Source organism: Quercus lobata, chromosome 3, assembly GCF_001633185.2.
Source record: "Quercus lobata isolate SW786 chromosome 3, ValleyOak3.0 Primary Assembly, whole genome shotgun sequence".
Taxonomy (NCBI): domain Eukaryota; kingdom Viridiplantae; phylum Streptophyta; class Magnoliopsida; order Fagales; family Fagaceae; genus Quercus; species Quercus lobata.
In genome coordinates this window covers 33119279-33141227 of record NC_044906.1, presented here as the reverse complement: position 1 = coordinate 33141227, position 21949 = coordinate 33119279, and the positions used below count along the sequence as shown (strand labels likewise).

General features: G+C 33.5%; 2 long non-coding RNA genes across 3 annotated transcripts; one reads left to right on the top strand and one right to left on the bottom strand.

Annotated features, from left to right (window-relative positions):
- The first annotated feature begins 1153 nt into the window (after window positions 1-1153).
- Window positions 1154-12885, top strand: LOC115979736. 2 transcript variants are annotated; one of them, XR_004089176.1, is made up of 4 exons: window positions 1154-1740; window positions 1834-2569; window positions 3335-3530; window positions 12321-12885. It is a non-coding gene; the product is annotated as an uncharacterized LOC115979736 (long non-coding RNA). The 2 variants fall into 2 exon arrangements; XR_004089175.1 differs by having other exon boundaries at window positions 1154-2569.
- A 1261-nt stretch (window positions 12886-14146) lies between these two features.
- Window positions 14147-20755, bottom strand: LOC115979426. Its single transcript, XR_004089055.1, has 6 exons — window positions 20686-20755; window positions 15800-15910; window positions 15012-15106; window positions 14797-14918; window positions 14579-14703; window positions 14147-14459 (listed from the first exon to the last, which is right to left on the bottom strand). It is a non-coding gene; the product is annotated as an uncharacterized LOC115979426 (long non-coding RNA).
- Between the last annotated feature and the right edge of the window lie 1194 nt (window positions 20756-21949).

Below are 21949 nucleotides of genomic sequence, written 5' to 3'. Positions count from 1 at the left end.
AGCTTGTTTTCTCTCTCCCTAGCTCTCTATTTTTCTTATAGAGTGTATTGTCATTCTTCAACTTTACTAAGTCCACAAGATGACATTGCCTGGAGAGTATAGCATCACGTAGAGAAGATGACAGATGATAGATGACGGTGTGATGGCAGGAGAAGGACTCGAAACCTCTTGTTAAAAACTGAAAACAAGCAAATACAATGACTATTTTAGTTTTGTTAAAAAACCAAAATTTCTCCCTAAAAAAAAAAAAAAAAAGTGAAATTTATGTATTTAAATTCACACATCCCAACGGCTCTCTCACCCTCTCTCTCCATGTATCAGATTTGTAAAAACCCCAACGACTCTCTCTCTCCACAAATCCCAGAGCAAAACTCTCTCTCTCTCTCTCTCTCTCTCTGAACATTCTCTTCGCTCTCCCTTCTATCCGAAACCACCAACCCACTCTTCTCCACTCTCCCAATCTCCACCTCTTCTTCTCGGTCATCCAATCATTCTCTTCGTGTCTTTGTCTCTTCATCCAACGGCCTCGATCTCTCTCAACATTCTCTCCGCTCTCCCATCTCTTTGGTCTGAGCCACACACCACCGATTTCTCACTTTTGTTCTTTGATTTTAGAAACTAAACTTTTTATGGATATGTGTTATTTGACTAAACTTTCCTCAATGTGTGGTTTTGTAAGATCTCTCTCTCTCTCTCTCTCTCTCTCTCTCTCTCTCTCTCTCTCTCTCTCTCTCTCTCTCTCTCTCTCAAGGTTGTCAAAATCGGGATCCTATGTAGGATCGTAGGAGGTAAGTGAAATCGTGAATCATAGTTGTAAGATCCTACATTATTTGAAAAAAAAAATACATTGGTATATTAAATAATCATATAAATTATACATTCATTCATAAAAAATAAAATAAAAAATTTGCATCCATTTGATGTAATTACCATATATCACTACATCCATTTGTAAGCATCATTTAAAGAAACTAAAAATCACAAAACATGACACTCTATTAGATGTTATTTTTCATTTTGGTCCAACTAAGCCTTTTGTCAAGTTAAAAAAGATTATAAGAAATCAGGATTGTTTGGGATCGTTAGAATCATACAATTCTACCAATCTTGAACGATTGTAGCGATCCTACCAAAAATCCTTGAAAGATCCGAATTGTTTTAAGCAGGTGGAATCGTAAAATCGTAGGATCCAGATCGAGATTTTGACAACCATGCTCGCAATTGATTTGGGTTTTCTTATCTAGGTTTTGTTTTGGGGATGAATTCGAACGCTTTTGTACTATTTCATGTGTTATTTTGATTGATTTTTGTTCTTGTTTTTCAATGCGTGGGGATACATCTAACTTTTATACAGACAAAACTCTAACTTGTTCTTTGTTATTTATATGGGTATTAATTTACGATTTACTTTTAACCTTTTGTGGATTGGTTGGATTGTTTGAGAATGGAATTAGAGGCTGCAAACATCTTTATGTTCGTTATTTTATGGAAAACTAGGATTTTAAATTCGTTCTATAATAATTTTGACAATTAATTTTTTGTCTTTCACCTTTGTGGGTGTGCTAAACCCTAACATGTTTCTTTGGGACTTTGCTTAAGATATTGTGAGTGACTATGGAACTTTAAATTGTGTTCAAGTCTACCACTTAAGGGTAAGAACAGAAGAAGATGGAGGCAGCAAGAACCGTAAAAGACGTTTCCCTCACGATTTCGTCAAGTCCTACGCCGCTCACCTCAAATGTTCTGGCTCTCTCTCTCTCTCTCTCTCTGTATTATCGGTTTGTATGGCTCGTCTCTATCTAATTTCACATTCTTTTCTTTTGTGCATTGCAGTCTTATATTGCCGCTTGTCCCTACTTATTATTTTCTGGTAATTCTCCAAATTCTTTTCCATCCACTTGTAACCCCTTTAGTTTAAAGTTACGATTTTGTGTCACCATTGGATATACACTTTTTTTATATTACAATGCTGAATTGTTTTGCTAAAAAAAAATGATCTGCTAGCAAGTGTATAGTGGGTTGTATTTGAAATTGTGATTTGCAAATGGGTTCATTTGATTTTGATTGGCCCTTGATTTGATTTTTAAACAAGAAAGACTTGTTTTTTGGATAACTGTAATAGTTCTTACTTACGTTGTTTGGTTGTTTGATTGTATAGTTTTGTTAATTAACTGCTCAAACATGTCGATAGTCAATAATTGTAATTGTTCTTACTTACACTGTTGGAATATATAGTTTCGTTATTTAATTAGTCTGACATGTCTATAGGGGAATTTCATAGTGAGTTGTGTTGCAGATGAGTTAGTTTGATATTATTTTTCATGTGGAATTTTTAAATTCTTCTATTATTCTATTTGGCCCTGAGAACATGTTGGAAAACCAACATCAGAAGAGAAATAATTGGAATAGGTGATATCTTTAAACGCTTTTTTGTTGGGTACAAATGTGCAAGTAAGCTTTGTTGCTTTTGATACAAGAGTAGTCCACGGAGACACATCCACCTTCACCTTCTCCAGTTCCAATGCTATTGCCTCCAACTATCAGGTCTCTGGACGTTGTGAAAAATAAAGTAATAATTCCTTAGACATTACTATTCTGTTCGATTGATTTGATTTTTTATTAGTCTTTTTTATTTGCCACAATCTAGTTATGTGAATTAAGAAAGTCCACAAAGATTTGGTCTTATGTGTATAAAGAAAATCAGATTCGATTCAAGACTGAATATTAAATCAGGAACTGTAACAAATCTAGTAGCTATTAATGTCAATTGTGCTAGTTCTTTGCACTATAGATTGTTTTATTAAAATAGTTAGATACTAGGAGAAAGGGATAAGATTCAAACCATAGACATGAGGCATTGCAAAGAATGTCATTCTACTTAACTATCACTTGAACCCCATTTGTACCATTTGTACTATAGATTCCACGAGTAATATATATATATATATATATATATATATATATATATATAAAAGCAAGTAATACCTAAACCTAATAGAACCAAACTGGATAACCATTACAACCCGTAAATAAAGCCCAATAGCAAAATAAGACCCGGCTGACCATAATTACAGCCCATGCTGCCAATAGTTCACTTGTATAGTTAGTTTCACCATCTCATTTACTAAGGGTATGTTTGGTACTGTTGTTTAAACAACAGTTTTCGTTGTTTAAACAGCAGTACATGTATCTCCACAACACTTTTTCATTCACATGTATTTCTACAACACTTAAACAACATTACTAGAAATCTCTTCCAAACGGGCCCTAAATGTTCCATTATTTGTGGAAATAGATTTGTTAAAGAGTTAATGTGGCTCTATGTTTATTACAGAGTTGCACTTCATCTTTAAGCTGCAAAATAAACCATAGCCATCAGACAAGCTTACCAAGACTAGTGAAAGTACAAAAGGTGGATCTCAGCAGTATGGTGGCTAACCTGGAGGGCTTTTACATGATTCCAAAGGGGTGGCAAGTCGGTGAATAATTTCTTCACAGAAAGCTTAGGAGACTTTACATGCTTGAAAAAGGTAATTTTCAAAAAGTTTTGCCTCTTTGCTTGATCTTTCACTACACACATTGCAACCATTTTCTTTAAAAGACTGATCACAGATGGAAATCATGGAATTAGAATATTATTCTATAAGATAGACACTGAAAGATGGCAACCCACCAAAGAGTAAAGTGCATATATCATTTTTTACTTCAGCCAGAAAGAACATGAATACCTTAGAGAACTTTTTATCACAATGACGCAAGACAAACCAAAACTTTGTAACAGGAAATTAAAGAACAGGAAAAATAAAGATGGATGAACTTGGAGTCAGCACCTAGGGTTGGCTAAAGATTTGATGCAGGACAAACCAGAACTGTACAACAAGAAAAATATGTAAATAAAGGAGTGATAAGAACTGTTTAAGCTAAGAAAAATGGTGAGTGACTAAGAGGGCAGCCATGCTTCTTAGAAGAATTCACATTGAATAGAGAGAGTAAAAGGATTAGAGAAGAATAGGATTAAGAATAGACTGAATTCTCATTGCATGCCTCTTACAATCCATCTCCACACCTTTATACAATTCATGAACACAACTAACTGACTAACACTAACTGCTAGCTGGCTACATTGATCTAATAGTCTAACTAACTAACTGTTATGCACATGGCTTCTAACTAATCAATAATTAAGCTCATGACACAGTCAATTAATAAGCACATGACTCTAACCTTCAATTACAAAGATGATACACAACTTTATTAATAAACTGCCTCTTATAATAAGCTGCTGGTGTCTAGTACTAAGTGTTGATGCTGCACTGTTGTTGTTACTGGTGCTTGCTTACTGATACAAAACTCTACTTACTCACGCTTACTGGGGCTGCATACATGATGCACTAGCTGGATTATACGCATTAAGTCAAGCTGCTGCTCATAGGTACCTAACATGGAGAAGAGGCAGCACCTAGGCTTGCTTGGATAGCACCAAGAAAGGGGGAAAAAAAAACCACTAGGAGTCAACACTTAGGGTTGGTTAGAGTCGGCACCAAACCAATGGACCCAATTTTAGTAGAAACTTTATTCATCAAAATAACCTCACTTTCTTGTGGGACATAATTAGCTTATATAGACTATTATATTCTAATTCATCATAAAGTGACACAATTCATGGAACTCATTACATAACAAATAACAATAAAATTAAAAATAGGTATCATTCATATAGAGATATTAGCAATGGCACCATTAAGCATCCATATTAAAGAAAGTCACATTAACACCAGAAATGTACACCATACCATACTTAGACGCCCAATTCATCATACCTTCAAAAACTTATCCAGAAAAAAAAAAAAAAAAAAAAAAAAAAAAGAAGAGAGGGTTCATGCGGTGTTTAATCTAGTACCAAATCCAAAAGATAGTATAGGTTCACACAGTGTTTAATCAGGAATTGTAGCAAATCTAGCAGCTAATAAATGTTAGTTGTGCAAGATTCTTTGTACTATAGATTTTTTTTTTTTTTTTTTTGGGAGATAGATAGATTCTAGGAGAGAGGGATGAGATTCAAACCACAGACATGAGACACTACAAAAAATGTCATTACTATTGAACTATCACTTGAACCCATTTGTACCATTTGTAGTATAGATTCTAGGAGTAATATATATGAGCAAGTAATACCTAAACCTAATAGAACCAAGACTCCATAGGTTTTTTAATACAAAAACCAGATAACCATTACAACAAATAAAGCCCAATAACAAAATAAGAGCCCACCATAATTACAGCCCATGCTGTCAATAGCTCACTTCTATAGTTAGGTTTCACCATTTCAGTTACTAATGTTCCATTATTTGTGGAAATAGATTGGTTAAAGAGTTAATGTGGCTCTATGTTGCTGCTTCCTTAACTGCATACAAAAAAAAAAAAAAAAAAAAAAAAAAAAATTCAAATCAAATCAAATCAAATCTGCAAAAGTGCTAAATCAAGCCAAGCACAAGCTTAAAGAAATATTAAGAAATATGATGCAAACCAAATATTAAGAAATATGACTAAAAGTTAAAGGAATATTCCAATATTAAGAAATATGATGCAAATCCAAAGAAATAAGTTAAAGGAATTTAATTCCAAAAAAGCCCAACTCACGCCAAACACCAATCATGACAGGATTAAGCAAAAACCAGTCTTATTCTTCTCTTAGCAACCATGTTTAGATAATAATCCATGTTAATCTAACTGCCTCACACCAAAAAGAAGTCACATTAAGATATGAGATTGCTAATAAAGAATGACTAAAAGTTAAACAAAACAACAAGACGAAGGAAACATAATTGAAATGAAAGTTTAAAACCCACACAAAAGTGGAATTCAAAATTCTCTAGGAAATGAAGCCTTTGAAGTGCAAATATAGAGCAAGTAATGGAAATAAATAAAACAAGAAGAAATTTTCCGTATAAAGTTAGGATTGTAATAGAAAATACCAAAAATAGGGACGCAAGAGAGAGAGAGAGAGAGAGAGAGAGAGAGAGCTAGCTTATCACCAACTATAACTCTGTTACTTGCGCAGCCCAGCACCCAAAAGAAAATTCCAGCTCCTGTTAACATGTAATTAGGGAGATTCTAAACATGCAGTCAAAAGTTGCAAAACAACAAATAGAATAACTCTTCTCTACGAGATGAACCCATATTTCACTGGAATTGGAGCAACCGTGTTTAAAACATGCAACTATTATCTAATGTGACTGTCCAAAGAAGATAAAGCACAACACTGACAAAGCTCCAAAAAACAAAATAGATTAAGTTCTTAAAAGTAGTGTTAAGTGAAATAGATGGTAGTAGAGAAAAGCAGGACAAACAAGCTGACTAGTGCCACAGAAACTTTACTTCTGAAATTGTAAAAATTGGAAGTGATGAAAGTACATAAGGCTCAATGCAGGGAAAAAATAAGTCAGAAAAATGCTCTAAATTCAATAAAGGCCCACTTAGGATCTTCAATGGTCTAGTGTAAGTGATAGTCTTAGACTAAATATCGCTATTTTTCTCTCAGATAGTTTTCCCCTGATACAGATTTGCTTATGGTTTCTAATATTTTACACCCTTAAAATGCATGGGGAAATTTTGAATATAATATTTTATTAACTTCTTTCAAAGCAGTTATTGAAATAGAGTTGCAGCATTTTTACAGTAACCAAACATTTCCTTTATATTCCAGCATTTTTGCAGTAACCAAATAGAACAACAGTAAAAAATAATTAAACCCATCCCAAAGCCTACGAATATAATTCCCAACGTTGCGAGTCATAACATTCTTTTATTTCCATCAACTGCTTAACCCAATAAGCACATTGGTATGAATAAAAAAAATTACAAAATTTAACTCCAAATTAGTTGTAGCCTAAGACTACAACCTTACTCAATATCTTTAACATTACTACATATTTTGAAAATCTAACTGTTGGATTGGATTTTTTTTTTTTGCTCTTACTACATGTCAAATTTTGTGACAATCAGATATTATTTACTATATGATCTATAAGAATATATTTTATGCATAATTTTAAATTACAAAAACTTGCAATTTAAACAATTTATTGATGACATAGCTATTGATCTTTAATTTTCTAAAAATTTTGCAAGTATGAAAGATATAAGAAGAAGATGTAATCAAATGGTGAATTTGTCAAAATTCACCTCTAATTAAAAGATATTAAGTAAGGTTATAGTTTTAGACTACAATTAATTTTCTAGCTAAACTTTGTCCATAAAAAAATGAATGAGATTAGTGTCAACTTCTTTTTTTTTTTTTTTTTTTTTTTTATGGAAAGTGTCTATTTATTAACCAAACATCTTTTATAGCAATTAAGGTGACTTATGACTAATTTTAGTTTTTTTTTTTTTTTTTGATAAGTAATAAGGATTTATTGAAAACGAAAAGAGAGAGACACCCAAGTACACATGAAGTATACAAGGGTATACATATCAAATACAAAAATTAGTCAAATGAAATTAGGAACACATTGAGATCAATTTTGTAAAAGATAATAAGTTCAAATGATGGCAATTATAAAACAACACTCTCATTGCTTCAATAACCTTCCATACAAATTCCCCTACATATGTAGTTTAACACCAGGCACATCTACCCATATCTATCATAGAAGCAAGCATATATAATGTCCTGAAAATCAAATTGATTAGTAGACAATTAATTAAATTTTCAAGAGAGATATTACAAAGAGAAATTATTGCTCTTTATCAATTTAGAATCATTTGAAGGATAAACGAATCTGCAAGCAAACATCAGGACAAAGTGTTACCATACAACCATAATTGAAAGATAATCTAGTTAGTATGTTGTAACCCAAGATGTAGAAGAGTAAACAAGATATCATCGCAAAATCATTTGGTATCTAACCCAACATGAGATCAAAATTCTAACAATGCATGCAAATCACAGTTCCAACAAATCATAAACAATACAATTGGTTCCTAAATGCACTATATTGTAAAATCATAGAAGAGGTGATTTAGTGCTCAGTTCTCCCAAAAAGAACTTAATCATGTTCAGATCATGACCAAAGCCAAAGCCAAAATCGTTGATAAGATACTAACAGTTGTTTGTGACGGGCTCTTATTTGTAGTTTGGCCTCACCATCATATGCATATGCCAATTATCTTCTTATTATTAAGCACAAATTATTTTTAAAAAAAGTTACCAAAAAAAAAAAAAGCCGGAGACCAATGAATACATGTCTCCTTGAAGATTTATTTCAATGTTAAATGGAGAGAGAGAGAGAGAGAAACTAGAAGTTCATCTCATGACCTTTAATCACTAGTCAATATTATCATATACGATTGGTAAGATTTTCATTCTTGAGTATTTAAGATTCCTGTAAGTGTAACCTATAGGATGTTTGAATTTATTGAGTAATTAGATATTAACCTTTTCTCCCATTTGAGGGTTTTTAAATTGTATATGATTTGTTCATATAATAAGAAAATCTCGTACTTCTAAGTGAGGCTACTAAAGCAAGCAGCTAACAATATTGTAACATTAAAAATCTCCTTAAATAAACATTGTGTTGCTATTGCTTCTTAACACAAATAAAGTTTGTTCATGGAATTAAAAACAACCCAAAAAAGTTACAAATTAATCATTTAAACTGTGCATCTTTTGAAGTATTGAAGGAACTACTTGGTTCAACATATGTGCCGTGCCTTGAAATTAACAACATACCTGAAGAGAAAATCACTTGAGTCCCAACCTTGAGAATTAAGCAATTAAGCATAGCTTTCTTCATGCCAAGACTTGTATGGCACCACGAAACATTAAGAGATAGTTCCAACATGTACATAAAGACCCAGTAATTGACATAAAATAATTAATAAGCTATGGAATCATTTAAATTGCAATAGGAAAATCTAATTGGTGAAACTCACTTGCGGCATTGTTGTAGAATGTTTACTTTGTTCCATAAAAGCAAATATAACAAAATATTATCTTTTAGAAATCCATGAAAACAGAAGTTATGTCACTTCTAGAATATAAAAATGTTTTGAATGAACCAGATGACAAATGATCAGGGACTTCACTACAAATTCATTCCCAACTTCCATATATGCAAGAAGAGCAAACACACAATAAGGCAAAATACTTGAAAAGCATAGATTACCAACTAGTTGTGTATGTTCATGAGTGGCATGAGAGATTTAATACATACAAAGCAAAATACTAGTCAGCTGTATTTCTTAGGCAGTAGATTAACAGGGAACATACAGATGACAAAGTAGTTTATAAGAGCTTGCATCAACATGATAAACATATGTCATACCACAACTTAGAAAAATATTGGAATGGAGACCACATACTTTATACAATCTATGATATTGTTCTGCCAGCTTCCTACTTTTTCGAACCAAAACTCAAAAATCTGGACCCATACAACTGCAAAAGACTTTGCATAGACTTTAAAATTAGGCAACAGAAATCGAAAAATAAACAGAGGATATATAGTAATAGGCCCAAGATAAACCCCTCCATAGACTGAGGTAAAAGTAGTAATAATATCTAGATGCTTGTTTGGGAGCATAACTTTTCTTCCTTTTTTTTTTTTTTTTTTTTGAATAAATAGAACTTTATTAAAAATATGAACATCTTACACGCAGGTGGTCAAATCAAGGGAAATTACAATCATCAAGAAACTTGAACAAATTAGAACTTGAATGCTATGATAAAGCAGTCATCCATTCACATAAGGAATACAATCAAATCATCTTAAATCCCGTCGTGGACCATTCTAACTCTTCAAGTGCTTTATTGTTCCGCCCTCTCCGTATAGCCTACATTAAACCTAAAGGTACAGCTCTACTAATTAACTAAACTAGTTCTGTCATCTGCCCTCCCCTAGAACGGCACAGAATTTTCACGCAACTCCTGACCCAAAATTCCCCGAAGAGATAAGTGTTTGAGAAAGAGCAAAAGGCTACAACTAACAAAATATGTCACAATGTTAGTAAAGGTCCAATAAAATAATTTAGGATGTAACCACCAAAATTAAAAGGATGATTAGTTAACTGTTGATATGGCAGTGCCATTGTATAAGCTGTAAATGCATCCTGGGTGGAAATTTCAACCTTCCACCTTTAAAATGAGCACTTAACAAACTCTATCTCGCACAAGAATGAAACAAACTCTATTCAATGGTGGCTGCCATTTAATGGAAAATCAACAATTTACGAGTGCTTACATGCACATTTGTACCTGACAAAAAAGTGTTTACTGCACAGACCACGTAAATTAGACGGTCAACTAATATTGACAAAACATACAAACGTCCTGAGTAATGCAAATGTTCTCCTTAGTTCCTCTATTTAAAAGACCATAAAGAAGCAAGTATGGAGAATAAAAAGGAATTTGTTTCCACGGACATGTAATCAAAGTAAAATTCACTTACACTGATGGCATTCTTTTAAATAACCTAAGATCTCACACATCTTGACATATGACATGTGTTTATTAAATCCTGAAAGAAGAATAGGAAACATATAAATGTACTCGATTATAGAAGGCGCCGCCTAATTGCTTAGAAAAAAGGGTAATGCAAATAGAGTGTGAGAACACAATTTAAGAGGATAGACGTTCTGGCACTCACATATGAAATTATGTTTCCAAGGAGCACCAAAGCAGCATCCACCGGCCTGGAAATTAAAATGAACATTAAAGTGGCAGCTCAAACAAAAAATTAGAAAAAACTTGCAGGCGATGTTAGTGAATTTCCCAACAATTAGACCTTTTAGGCTGTGTTTATTTCATACTATCAACAAACTAGAGAAAGGTTTTCTATCATCATAACTATAATTCAATAAGGCACTAACTAAAAAAAAAAACTATAATTCAGTAAGGCATAACTTACTTAAAAGTACAAACAAACAAACAAACAAACAAAAAGGAGAACAGTCAAGCTGGGTAAAAATTTAAGGTGCTCAAAGAAAAATAAGTTGAAGAAATATACAAGAACTCAAACCCTCAATATACTGAGACTATCAAAGAAGACTGACACTACCAAAGAAGATTGTACAAACAAAATTTACAATAGCTATATTGACAGCTATCTTTCTCTATGTGTGTTTGGATGTAGGAAGGAAAATAAAGGAAACAAATTATTTCCCTTGTTTGTTGTTTGGATTTCAAAGAGAATGGAAAGGAAAATAAATGTTTTTACTTTTAAAACCTTAAATTTATGACTTGTAAGAAGAATATAAGCACATATTGGTAATTTTAAAATAAAAGAAGTTAAAATCACCTCAAAGCCCCTCTCCCCTCCCCTCTCTCAGTCCAAATTGGGATGATAGCAAAAGTGTGGGCCCATGGAAAATGCTTCCATCCACATCATCCTAATTTCCTTTCTCTCATGTCAACCAAATCAAGGAAATGTAATCCTTTCTCTCCTCATCTTTCCTTTCCCTCTTTTTCTTCCCATCCAAACAATGTGTAAGAGAGTACATCCACACAAGGAAAAGAGGAACCCCTCACCACATACCCTCTCCATTCCTCCATCCAAATGGACCCTAAATTTCTTGGAAGACTTTGGTAACAAAGACACTAATAATGACAAACTGAGATATATGAAGGCATATATGTTTTAAATGTCAATGTATGTGGGTATGTGCGCGTGCGTGCATGCGTGTGTGCATGTACCCATAAGTTTTCAAACAACTAAGGAAAAATGTAGCTTGCTGTAAATTTACTGACTGAGACTTCTGCTGGCCCTGCAAATCATGCAGCTGAGGCAGCTGGTTCTGCATAAGAAATATAACAGTACATGGTTAGTGATGAAAATCATCTAGCAACAAACAATTATCAATTTCAACAGAGACTTACATAAGTCCTACTCAAATGCTGGAGCAGAACTTCCTAAGAAGGAAAGCATTCAGAGAGTTTAACATAAGACAAAATTTCTGGAACAGATTGTGATAAGAGGGAGGCAGATACCAAGGGAGATGATTTTTCCCCTTTTTTTTTCTCAAAATAGTTTACATCATGTGTTTCACCCATTTTCAATACAAGTATTTTCTTGCCTCCACTAAGTCCTGAAAACCCATCAGATTTCTAAAATTTAAATTTTATCCTAATAGAGCCAAAGTCGGTGTGGAAGTTCATTTACAAACATACATACAATTAAGCATGTTCTAGTGCAAGAAATTATACGTCCAAACTTCCATAAGCATCCTCAACTTTGGATGGAACACTGGAAGCATAAACATAACCACTTCAAATTCATATACTGTAGTATTTTTCCTCACCTGTCCCAGTCCTTGGATTGCAGATTGCCTAAAATGTTGCTGTGCAAGGAGTTGCTGCTGCTGATGCTGAGGTAGTTGCATCAGTTTCTGCCTTTGTTGCTGCTGCTGCAGCTGCTGAGGGGTATGTTGCTGAGGAGATGGTGTTCATCATGTTTGTACCTGACCTAGAAGAATTGGCACATTGTAGTGGAGATGTTGTTGTGTTATCAAAGGAAGTAGCAGTTGTGGCACTAGGAGATGCAGCTGATCTTCCAATAAGTTGTGGTGCAGAAGCCTGCTTAAAAAGTTTTTGGCAAAAGGAAAAAACACACACCTTAAGAAAAGAAGACCCTAACACTCATCCTACAGATGCAGAATATCAAGCTGCAACAGGCTGACACAAACCCCAAACCCCAAACCTTTATCTACAACTTGTTAACACAAACATAGCAAGATAAGGATAAAAGCATAACATGCCCCACTTATGCGCACTAGCATGTGTAGGATATCAGTAATTGTACTTAAATAATCAACAAAAATAATCAAAATTAGAGGACAACCATACGAATGATGTTTAGACTTTAATTCACAATTTGAGGAAAAAATGAATGAATCAATTACAACTTCACGATGTGAAACTTAAAAATAAAGTCAAAGATCATCCTGCAACAAAGTACTGTCCACTGATGTTATTTGAAGACGGGTATTCTTTGAATACATGCCTGGAAAAAAATTTGCAAAAGCCACCAAAATAGAATTGATATTCAATCCAATATATAAATTCCAAAAATAAAAATATCATACTTTAACAAGTGACTGATTATTAGTCAGTGATCACATCCACCAAATGGAATGGAAGTGCAGGTGTGATCTGCCTCTGGTTTCCTGTTATTCGTAATCCTACGTGCATAAACCAATCATTTCTAAATGTAAATTTACAAGTATTCCTAGACCAAGAGCATCTTTCTGGCACAAAAACTTGAAGCTTTTATTAGAGGTTATATTATTTTCAAGATATACTCCGGATTGCGATAGTCAAACCCTATGAAAATATGCTTTGTACACTGCCCTTAATATGCAACAAATTTTGCACCTCAACGTCCATTTTGACAAGCACCCACACTCACCAAAAAATTATTACTAAATTCAGTACTAGCCCTAAATTATAAGCAGACCAAGGAACCCATAATTATATACAAATGTAAAGATTATCTTAGAAAGTAAAGCCCATATTTAATGTGATGAAAGAATAATTTGCAACTTGGACTCTATATCAACAATTAAGATCATTTCAAGCAGGTCTAGACCAACCAATGCTCTTAATGAGGACACAATTATTTGACCTGTGGGATTGATCCATCAACCAACTTGTGTCTGGACAATTTGGAGAAACTTAAGACTCCATGAACCTAAGCAATCAATTCTATATGGCACTTTAATGTGTCTCCCATTAGTCATCAATCAGATTACTAAGCCAAAGGGCTGGTGCCAGAAAAGAATGTGCTTAATTAAGAACACAAAATGAGGCCCTTAAAATTCTCAACACTTTTGTCGTTGCTACAATAGCATACATCACAAAAGTAGATTATATATTTTCCGCGGGGGGAAGGGCAGGGGGTGGGGGTTGGTGGTCAAGGTAATTAAAACTTATTTATGAATGCACTGGAAGCAGCAACCTGTGTCAATGTTTAAGAATGTTACTAACTGCTAACAATAATAAGACAAGAATTTAGAAAGAACACGATAAGAGAAAATCCAGCTGCAGCTACTCTAATATGCACAAAGCATGAGTGAAAGCCGTCCTTAGTGACAAGCAACATACAGTAAATCATTTCTGTTGAACTTTTTCTTTATCATAGAGGTGGTACTATTTGACGACAAATTGCTGAAACTAAGTTACAAGACTAGATTGCATGAGAAATGCAAGACCTTTCATCTCAAGATACAAGAAAGCAAATAACCTATATAAATTTAGAGCTAGATGAAAAGCAGATAATCTAAAAGGCATTGAATGTAAAGAGACAGTTGAGAGTAAGGCCTTTGCCAAAATTTACAGCAGCTCGGAATAAATTCTCTTTCTCTTGAATTTTTGCAGCCTGACCCTTATCCAAAGTTGGGGCAATTTTTGCAGCCTTGACGGGTTCCAAACAAATAGGCTTTATGCATGTCAGCTAACATTTTTTCTGCAATTTCACAAGCTGCTCCAATCATATCAATTCTAGCCTGTAAAATGGAGATTTCTAAATGCATGAAATAAATAAATAAATACTGAAATTTGGATGCTCAACGAACTTTGAAAAACCTTTAACTTCTCAATTTGTGAGGATAATGGCAAGTTTTGCATCCCATGAAGCAACTGCTCTCTCTTGGAGTTGTCCTTCACTTCCATCTCAGGCAACAGTTTTGAAGAGAGCATAACTGGCAGTACTGTAATCACAGAATCCCACAAATTGGTTAAAAACCTTTGATAGCTATATTAGGTGTTTCATTGGAAAATATTCACAAAAGGTGTTCAAAGACCTAATTAGACCAAAGGTGGCAAGCCAGCCACCACTGGGTAGGGTGAAGCAACCGCTCTCTCTTGTAGTTGTCCTCCACTTCCATCTCAGGCAACAGTTTTGAAGAGAGCATAACTGGTAGTACTGTAATCACAGAATCCCACAAATTGATTAAAAACCTTTGATAGCTATATTATGTGTTTCATTGGAAAATATTCACAAAAGGTGTTCAAAGACCTAATTAGACCAAAGGTGGCTGGCTTGCCTGACACCACTGGGTAGGGTGATACCTCAAAAGCCATGGACCTTTGCAGCATAATTAACTTTCTTACCTACATCATTCCACAAAATCCCATTCATTAAGAAAAAAGATTCATCATTTATAAACTTTTAATTGATTCCCAAATAAAATTCAGAAACTAAAGTTAGGGGATGTCGTCAAAGAGCAGCAAACCCTTGGAAATCTGCAAAAGTTTATTAGGAGTGAAAAAATAAATAAATGGCCAAGATATTTTGCAGATAATTTTTTTTTGATAAGTAACATAAAAAATTTATTAAAAAATAACACAACCCAAGTACATAGGAAATGTACTATAAGGGCAACAACATCAAGAAACCAGATTACAAATTTTGCAAATAATTAGACATTAACTCAACTACAGTGAGCTTATGTCATCCATTTTATACAGATTTTACAAAATAACAATGATATGAGTTTTTTGCATGCTTACATAAGCTCAATTATCACCATTATTAGAACTAAATCACTCCAATTATTATGCATCATCACCAAGATAAGTTCATATGCTCATAATCCAGAAATCATTCAATTTCTTTGCATGGTGTACTTTGGAATGCTGATTCACCTACGGAAGCAGATAGAAAGATAAAATTAAATATTGAACTGCAACAATTTATGAGCCCTTGCAAAACTTTTTCTTCAAATTGTTCCAACTTCCCACCATAGTTGGAGAAAATGAATACTGTCCTTTATAATTATATATCAATATTTCACAATTGATTACCTTTTACCTTGATATCCTCCCTCCCAAACAGCCCTTCCACCAAAGAATGCCTAAAATCATAAAAATGAGGTATACTACCACAATTTTTCCCATCAACAGGGGGACTGAAATCTATAGAAAAAGAACAGTGATTAAAATACCGCATTCTGAAATATATGTAGGACAATACAGAAAATAAAAAAGCAAGATTGCAATAGATGGTTCAAAGACAAACTAGTGGGGTATGGTGGTAAAGGCCCGTTTGGATAGGTTGTTCATAAAGGTGCGTCTTGAAAATATCATTTTAAAAACCACATATAAGTGTTTGGTAAAAATGTGAAAATATGCATTTTTTATTTTTAAAGCTATATTAAGCATATGGATAAGCTGTTTTAAAAATGGCTGTTTAGAGTATAAATTCCAAAAAATGACTTAGAGCGTGTTTGGTTTATCAGTTTAAACAGTAGTGTTTAGTGTTTAAACACTAAACACTAGTGTCCAAAAACAAAAAAGGATGTTTGGTGTGTCATTCCTGTTCAGGGATTGTTTGAAAAATAGTGTTCAAAAATCAGTGTTTAAAATGATATTTTTGAAATCATCTTAGACCTGTTTTTAAACAACAAAAACTAGTGTTTTAGTGGCAATTGTGTAATTATGTTGAACATTGTATGGCCCACGTTAGACATCAAAGCTGTATTGTCTCGGCAGTCCCACCCATACAGTCCTGTTAGGCATTAAAAAAATATTTTTTGAATAAAAAAATGTTTATTTTGGTTAAAGGTGTCAGTTTTTTTATTTTATTTTTAAATCAAACACACATACCAAACACATTTTTATATTTTTTTGAACACTAAACATGTTATTTAAACTATGATACCAAACATATTTTTTTGTTTTATAAACACTAAAAATATGTATTTTAACAACACTTTTTAAACAACAATTTTCACATCTTTTTAAACAACAATTTTTAAACTCTATGACCAAACGGGCCCTTAACTATTTTGTTAAGGTTATTTTGTTATTTTTCCTTTAATTAGTGTTTTTTTTTAATTATTATTGAAAATATGTAATTAAGCCTGACAATTACATTAATAATAATAACAATAATGATGTCGTCGTTGTTGGAATCATGGAGAGAAATTTATATAATTTAAAATTGAAAATAAAAACCGTCAAGAGGAAGATATTAAAATGATTAGGAAAATAATTACTAAAAAAAATAAGCAGAGCTAATTGGTATAACTCAAGGGAATCAAACAAGTATTAAAGTAAATTTAAGATCATGAAATAAGTAGAGCTCATCAAAGTCATTGACAAAGAGTTGAAACTTGAAAGTGGAGGTAGATAATGTTGTCATTAAGTCATCCATTTTTTTTAAGATAAACAAGTTTTGGCCCTAAGGAAAAGGAACAGTAGTCAGTGGCGGCTCTAGAAAATTTTTCCAGGATGGTCATTAAGAAACCTAAATTATACAATATTTAATAAAAAATATAGTTATATCTCATTATCAATACTGCAAGCTATATTTTTTTTCAAAATTTTAGTTAAATAAAATTTTTTTTTTCTTTTTGTTTGTAAAGGCCCAATATATTGTTAAAATGACCAAAGTTTGACTACAAACTTATTATAGCCTAAGACTACAACTTTCACTAAACAAATTAACATGATTACATATTTTGAAAATATAACTGTTGAATTATATGTTTTTTTAAGTTCTTAAAACACGTCAATCAGATACTATTTACTATTTGATCTATAAACTTATTTTTTACATATAATTTTAGACTACAAAAACTCGAAAATTAAACATTTGATTGATGATATAAGTTATTTATCTTTAATCTTCTTGAAGTTTTGGAAGTATGGAGGATATAAGAAAAAAAATGTAATCTAATTGTGGAATTATTAAAATTCATATCCAATAAAAAAAACATTGAGTAGAGTTGTAGCCTTAATCTACAACCAAGTTTGTTGCTAAAACTTCCTCAAAAAAAAAAGTTTGTTGCTAAATTTTGTCCAAAATTTAATTATATTGGACCTAAAAAGTATTTAGTGTGGTCAAACATTTTTTTTAAGGTAAAAAAATCATTAAATTTTTAAATTTTATATATAATAATGATATTTTTTTCCAGGTTAGGGTGGAGCCGCCGGTGACAGTAGTGACCTCCACTTCATGAGGCAAAAGTCCCTAACTAATTATGCTTCTCCCTTCAGGTTGTTATTAAGTCATCCATATGGTTTCAAAAAAGTGAGTATTCAAGGTTGTCATTTTTTTTTTTATCAACCTCATCAAAGAATCTATACTTCTACCAACAATGGTAAAGTTTTTTTCCCAAAATCTCTTAGCAGCAATGAGCCAATAACGATCATTGTTGACAAATATATGATACTATTTAACTAATGTACAGAATATATAGTTTATTATAATATATATATTTTTGATAACCAGTATATATATACTATTGTACTCTTTTTTTTTTTTTTTGAGTTAAAGAGTAATACTATAAGAACATCCATAGTAGTGGAGCTAAAAATTTTTAACTCTACCAAAAGTTACTTTATCTATTTTACCTACATACATGTTGCAACAGTGGATCTATTTTAGCTTTCAACACAATAAAATAATATAACCACTACAATAAAATAATATATCCCACTACCCAAAAAAACATCCACAGCACCAACCACAACCACTTCTACCATCATCCACAGCCACACCCACAACCATCACCACCACCACCACCACCAGTCTAAATCTCCAATTTTTTTCCTCAACCTAGACCAAACAAAATCACCAATCACAAACAAAATTTAAAAAAAAAAATGCGGCACAACCACCACCAAGGCACCAACACAGCATCACCAACAAACTCACAACCTCCACAAAACAAACCCATAGCACACCACAAAACAAACCCACAGCTACAAATCACAAATTAGACCCACAAATCACAAATCGAACCCACGCCGATACGACCCACCACCACCACCATCTCCACCGTGACCCCTGAAATCCAGTAACCCAAACGCCGAAACCCACCAAACCCAAATCCAGCTACCCAAACGTCGAAACCACACACCGATTTCAACCTCAATACCAACACACACCGATCTCAACCCTGATACCAACGCACATCGGAGCACAACCATGACCCAGCAACGAAGTGGAGGTGAGGGAAGACACTTCGATCCACGAGGCCAGAGCACAACCACGATCCACAAGGCTGAAGCACAACCACGACCCAGCGGCCAGAGCATAACGTTGAGAGAGTTTGCTTGAGAGTTTTATGAGAGAGAGAGAGAGAGAGAGAGAGGCAAGGTTCGGTTTTTAATAAAATAATCGGGCCGGTAGAATAATTTTTTTTTTTTTAGCTCTCATGAACATCTATAAATGTGCACTGTAGCAATGGAGCTAAAAAAATTAAATTTAACTCCACTGCTGGAGCATCATTTTGATGTTTGAGGAGCTAAATTATAGCAATATAGCAATATACCTACAGTGCTGCAAATGCTCTAACACAGTTAAAGGGAATAAAAAATACACCATCTATAGGCCACGTGAGTGACATGACCATTTGGATGGGTAAAAAGTGAACTTGAAGACTTGTCTTTCTCACTTCCCATCACTGACCACAAGTTTCAAAATTTTGCATTGAGATTCACAGCCGGATAAAACAAAGAAAAAGAAAAAGTGGGGGAGAAGGAACTTGCTAGAAGTAAAAGAAGGAGAAGAAGCTCATGAGGTAGCATCAGGAAAATGAGAAGAAGCAGCAGCTTGATTGATCTGCAACGACAAGTGAAATTTTTTTTCAAAGATTCACAAAAGCCTCAACTGCTTCTTTGATTTTTATTCTTCTTCAAAGACCTTCAATTTCTTAGAAATCCGGTATCCAAAATTCGGTATTCACTCCGGTATTGCCGGAATGACTCCGGTACGGCCGGTATTTAAACCGGAACGAAATACTAGCGTTCCTATACCGGCCAAGGTTCCGGTACGGTATACATGGGGGAAGGGATAAAGCTGGTATTTCCTATCGTATTGGCACTATTTTTATTTTCTGAAGAAAAAAATAGCAGTTAGCCCATCTGCGTCTCTGAAAAAGAAAAGCTTTGCAATGTTTTGTAAACATGAAAAATCTGGATTTTGAAAACGCAAACGTGCTGATTTTGTGGAGCCAGACGATTTGGCAAATCACGTTTTGTCTAAAACGCGCGTTAAGGTTTTGTGAACAGCCTACCCAAACGGCCTCAAAAAAAAAAAAAAAAAGATGATAATATGTTTGGATGTCTTCCATCTATACACGCTATAACCTTGTTTTTAGTAAGCATCCAAACATGTGAGCACACGAGCATCCTAGCTTTTGGATATATGAAGGTGCAAACATCTGAGCATGTGAATAGTCAAGCATGTGAACATGGGAGCATTTGATTATCAAGGCAGAGCATGTGAGCATGTGGTCGTCAAGGCATACAAGCATGTGAACAAGACTTCCCTTAAATTGAACAATCAACTTTATATTTGAATTCAAATTTTCAAGACCAATGTACAAAGAAAGTATCATGCATGTCAACCATATTAAAAAAGGAAAGTAAATAAATCATGCAATCACATTTTAATCAAGTCATTGATTACCCAATTAAATGCAAGAATTTATTTGGAAACTCCATGGGCAATATTCAGCTATGTATGTCCATGCACAAGATTAAATTAGGAAACAGTGCAAGGGAGGATACATTGGCTGCCACGTTTAAATATAAAGTAAACAAAACATTGTCACATAACAAGGAAACTAATAACAGTTGTATCAATCTACGAATTACTAAATCACCTTAACATGCAAATCACCTTAACATGCAAGACCATATTCAATGCCATTCAAATTGATGAAATTAAGTCACAGAACCTCATTTTGCCAAGTCCACGTGCATAAGCTTCAATTGGAAACAAATCCATAATGGGAAACATTCTAATCATTCACATTAATTCCCTTGCCTATTCAAATCCTTACCCATTTGATTCTAAAAGACACTTAAGGAGGAAATAGTCAAAGCACCAAAATTTGCAATATCTCACATGCAACAAATTCTATTCTATTGTACATCAACGAATTCAAATTCAAGTAACATGTTGGAGAAAAGTTAATCAAAATCTATGACTGATCCTAATCAAATTAAAAAGAAATTCTAAGCCACTTATTTGAAATGAAATTAACTTATTTGTATTTATTAACTAAAAAGAAAAATAAAATAAAACCCAAACAAAGAGATATATACATACAAAAAGCAAATTAAGCTACATGAAAAAAGAAATAAAAACTATACAACATCAGTAAAATAAAACAAGTAAATGACCAAAAAATAAAATAAAAATGGAATCTAGGCTCTGCACAGAAATGCATACGTAGCATAATGAATGTGTACGCACCATTATGCTGATGTACTGTTTTTGGTATTTGGACAGTGGTTGTTCCAAGCATATGATAGGAAATAAAATTTTGTTCAAGACACTCTTTGAAAGAAAGATTGGGACAGTCACATTTGAAAATAGAAGCAAATCTTTGATCAGAGACATTGGAACTCTGGACATTCCAGGGTTGCCTGTTTTTTAAGATGTCTGGTATGTAGATGGGTTGAAGGCTAATTACTCAACATCAGTCAAATTTATGATAATGGTCTGAATGTTCTCTTCACTAAGTACGAGTGTGAGATACTTGATGGAGGAGGTGACTGTATGTGTATTGGTGTAAGGACAACTGACAACTATTATGGTATAACACCAAGTATAAGCAACAAGTGTTTTAGTGCAAAAAGCAATCAAGTTGACTTATGGCATCAATGGTTGGGACACGCAAGTCATAAGCAGCTAGAAAAGATTCCAAAGTGTGATGCAGTTATTGGTTTGCCCAAGTTTGAGAAGATAGAAAAGTGCTTATGTGGACCATGTCAATTGGGTAAACAAGTGAAATCTAAGCATCCATTTGTAACTGAGATTCAAACTTCTAGACCTTTTGAGTTGTTGCACATTGATCTCATGGGTCCTGCCAGAGTTCAGAGTTTGGGTGGAAAGAAGTATATTCTAGTTGTTGTAGATGATTTTACTAGATATACATGAGTTGTGCTTTTGAGAGATAAAGTTGAGGCTCCTGAGAAAATGATACATTTGTGTAA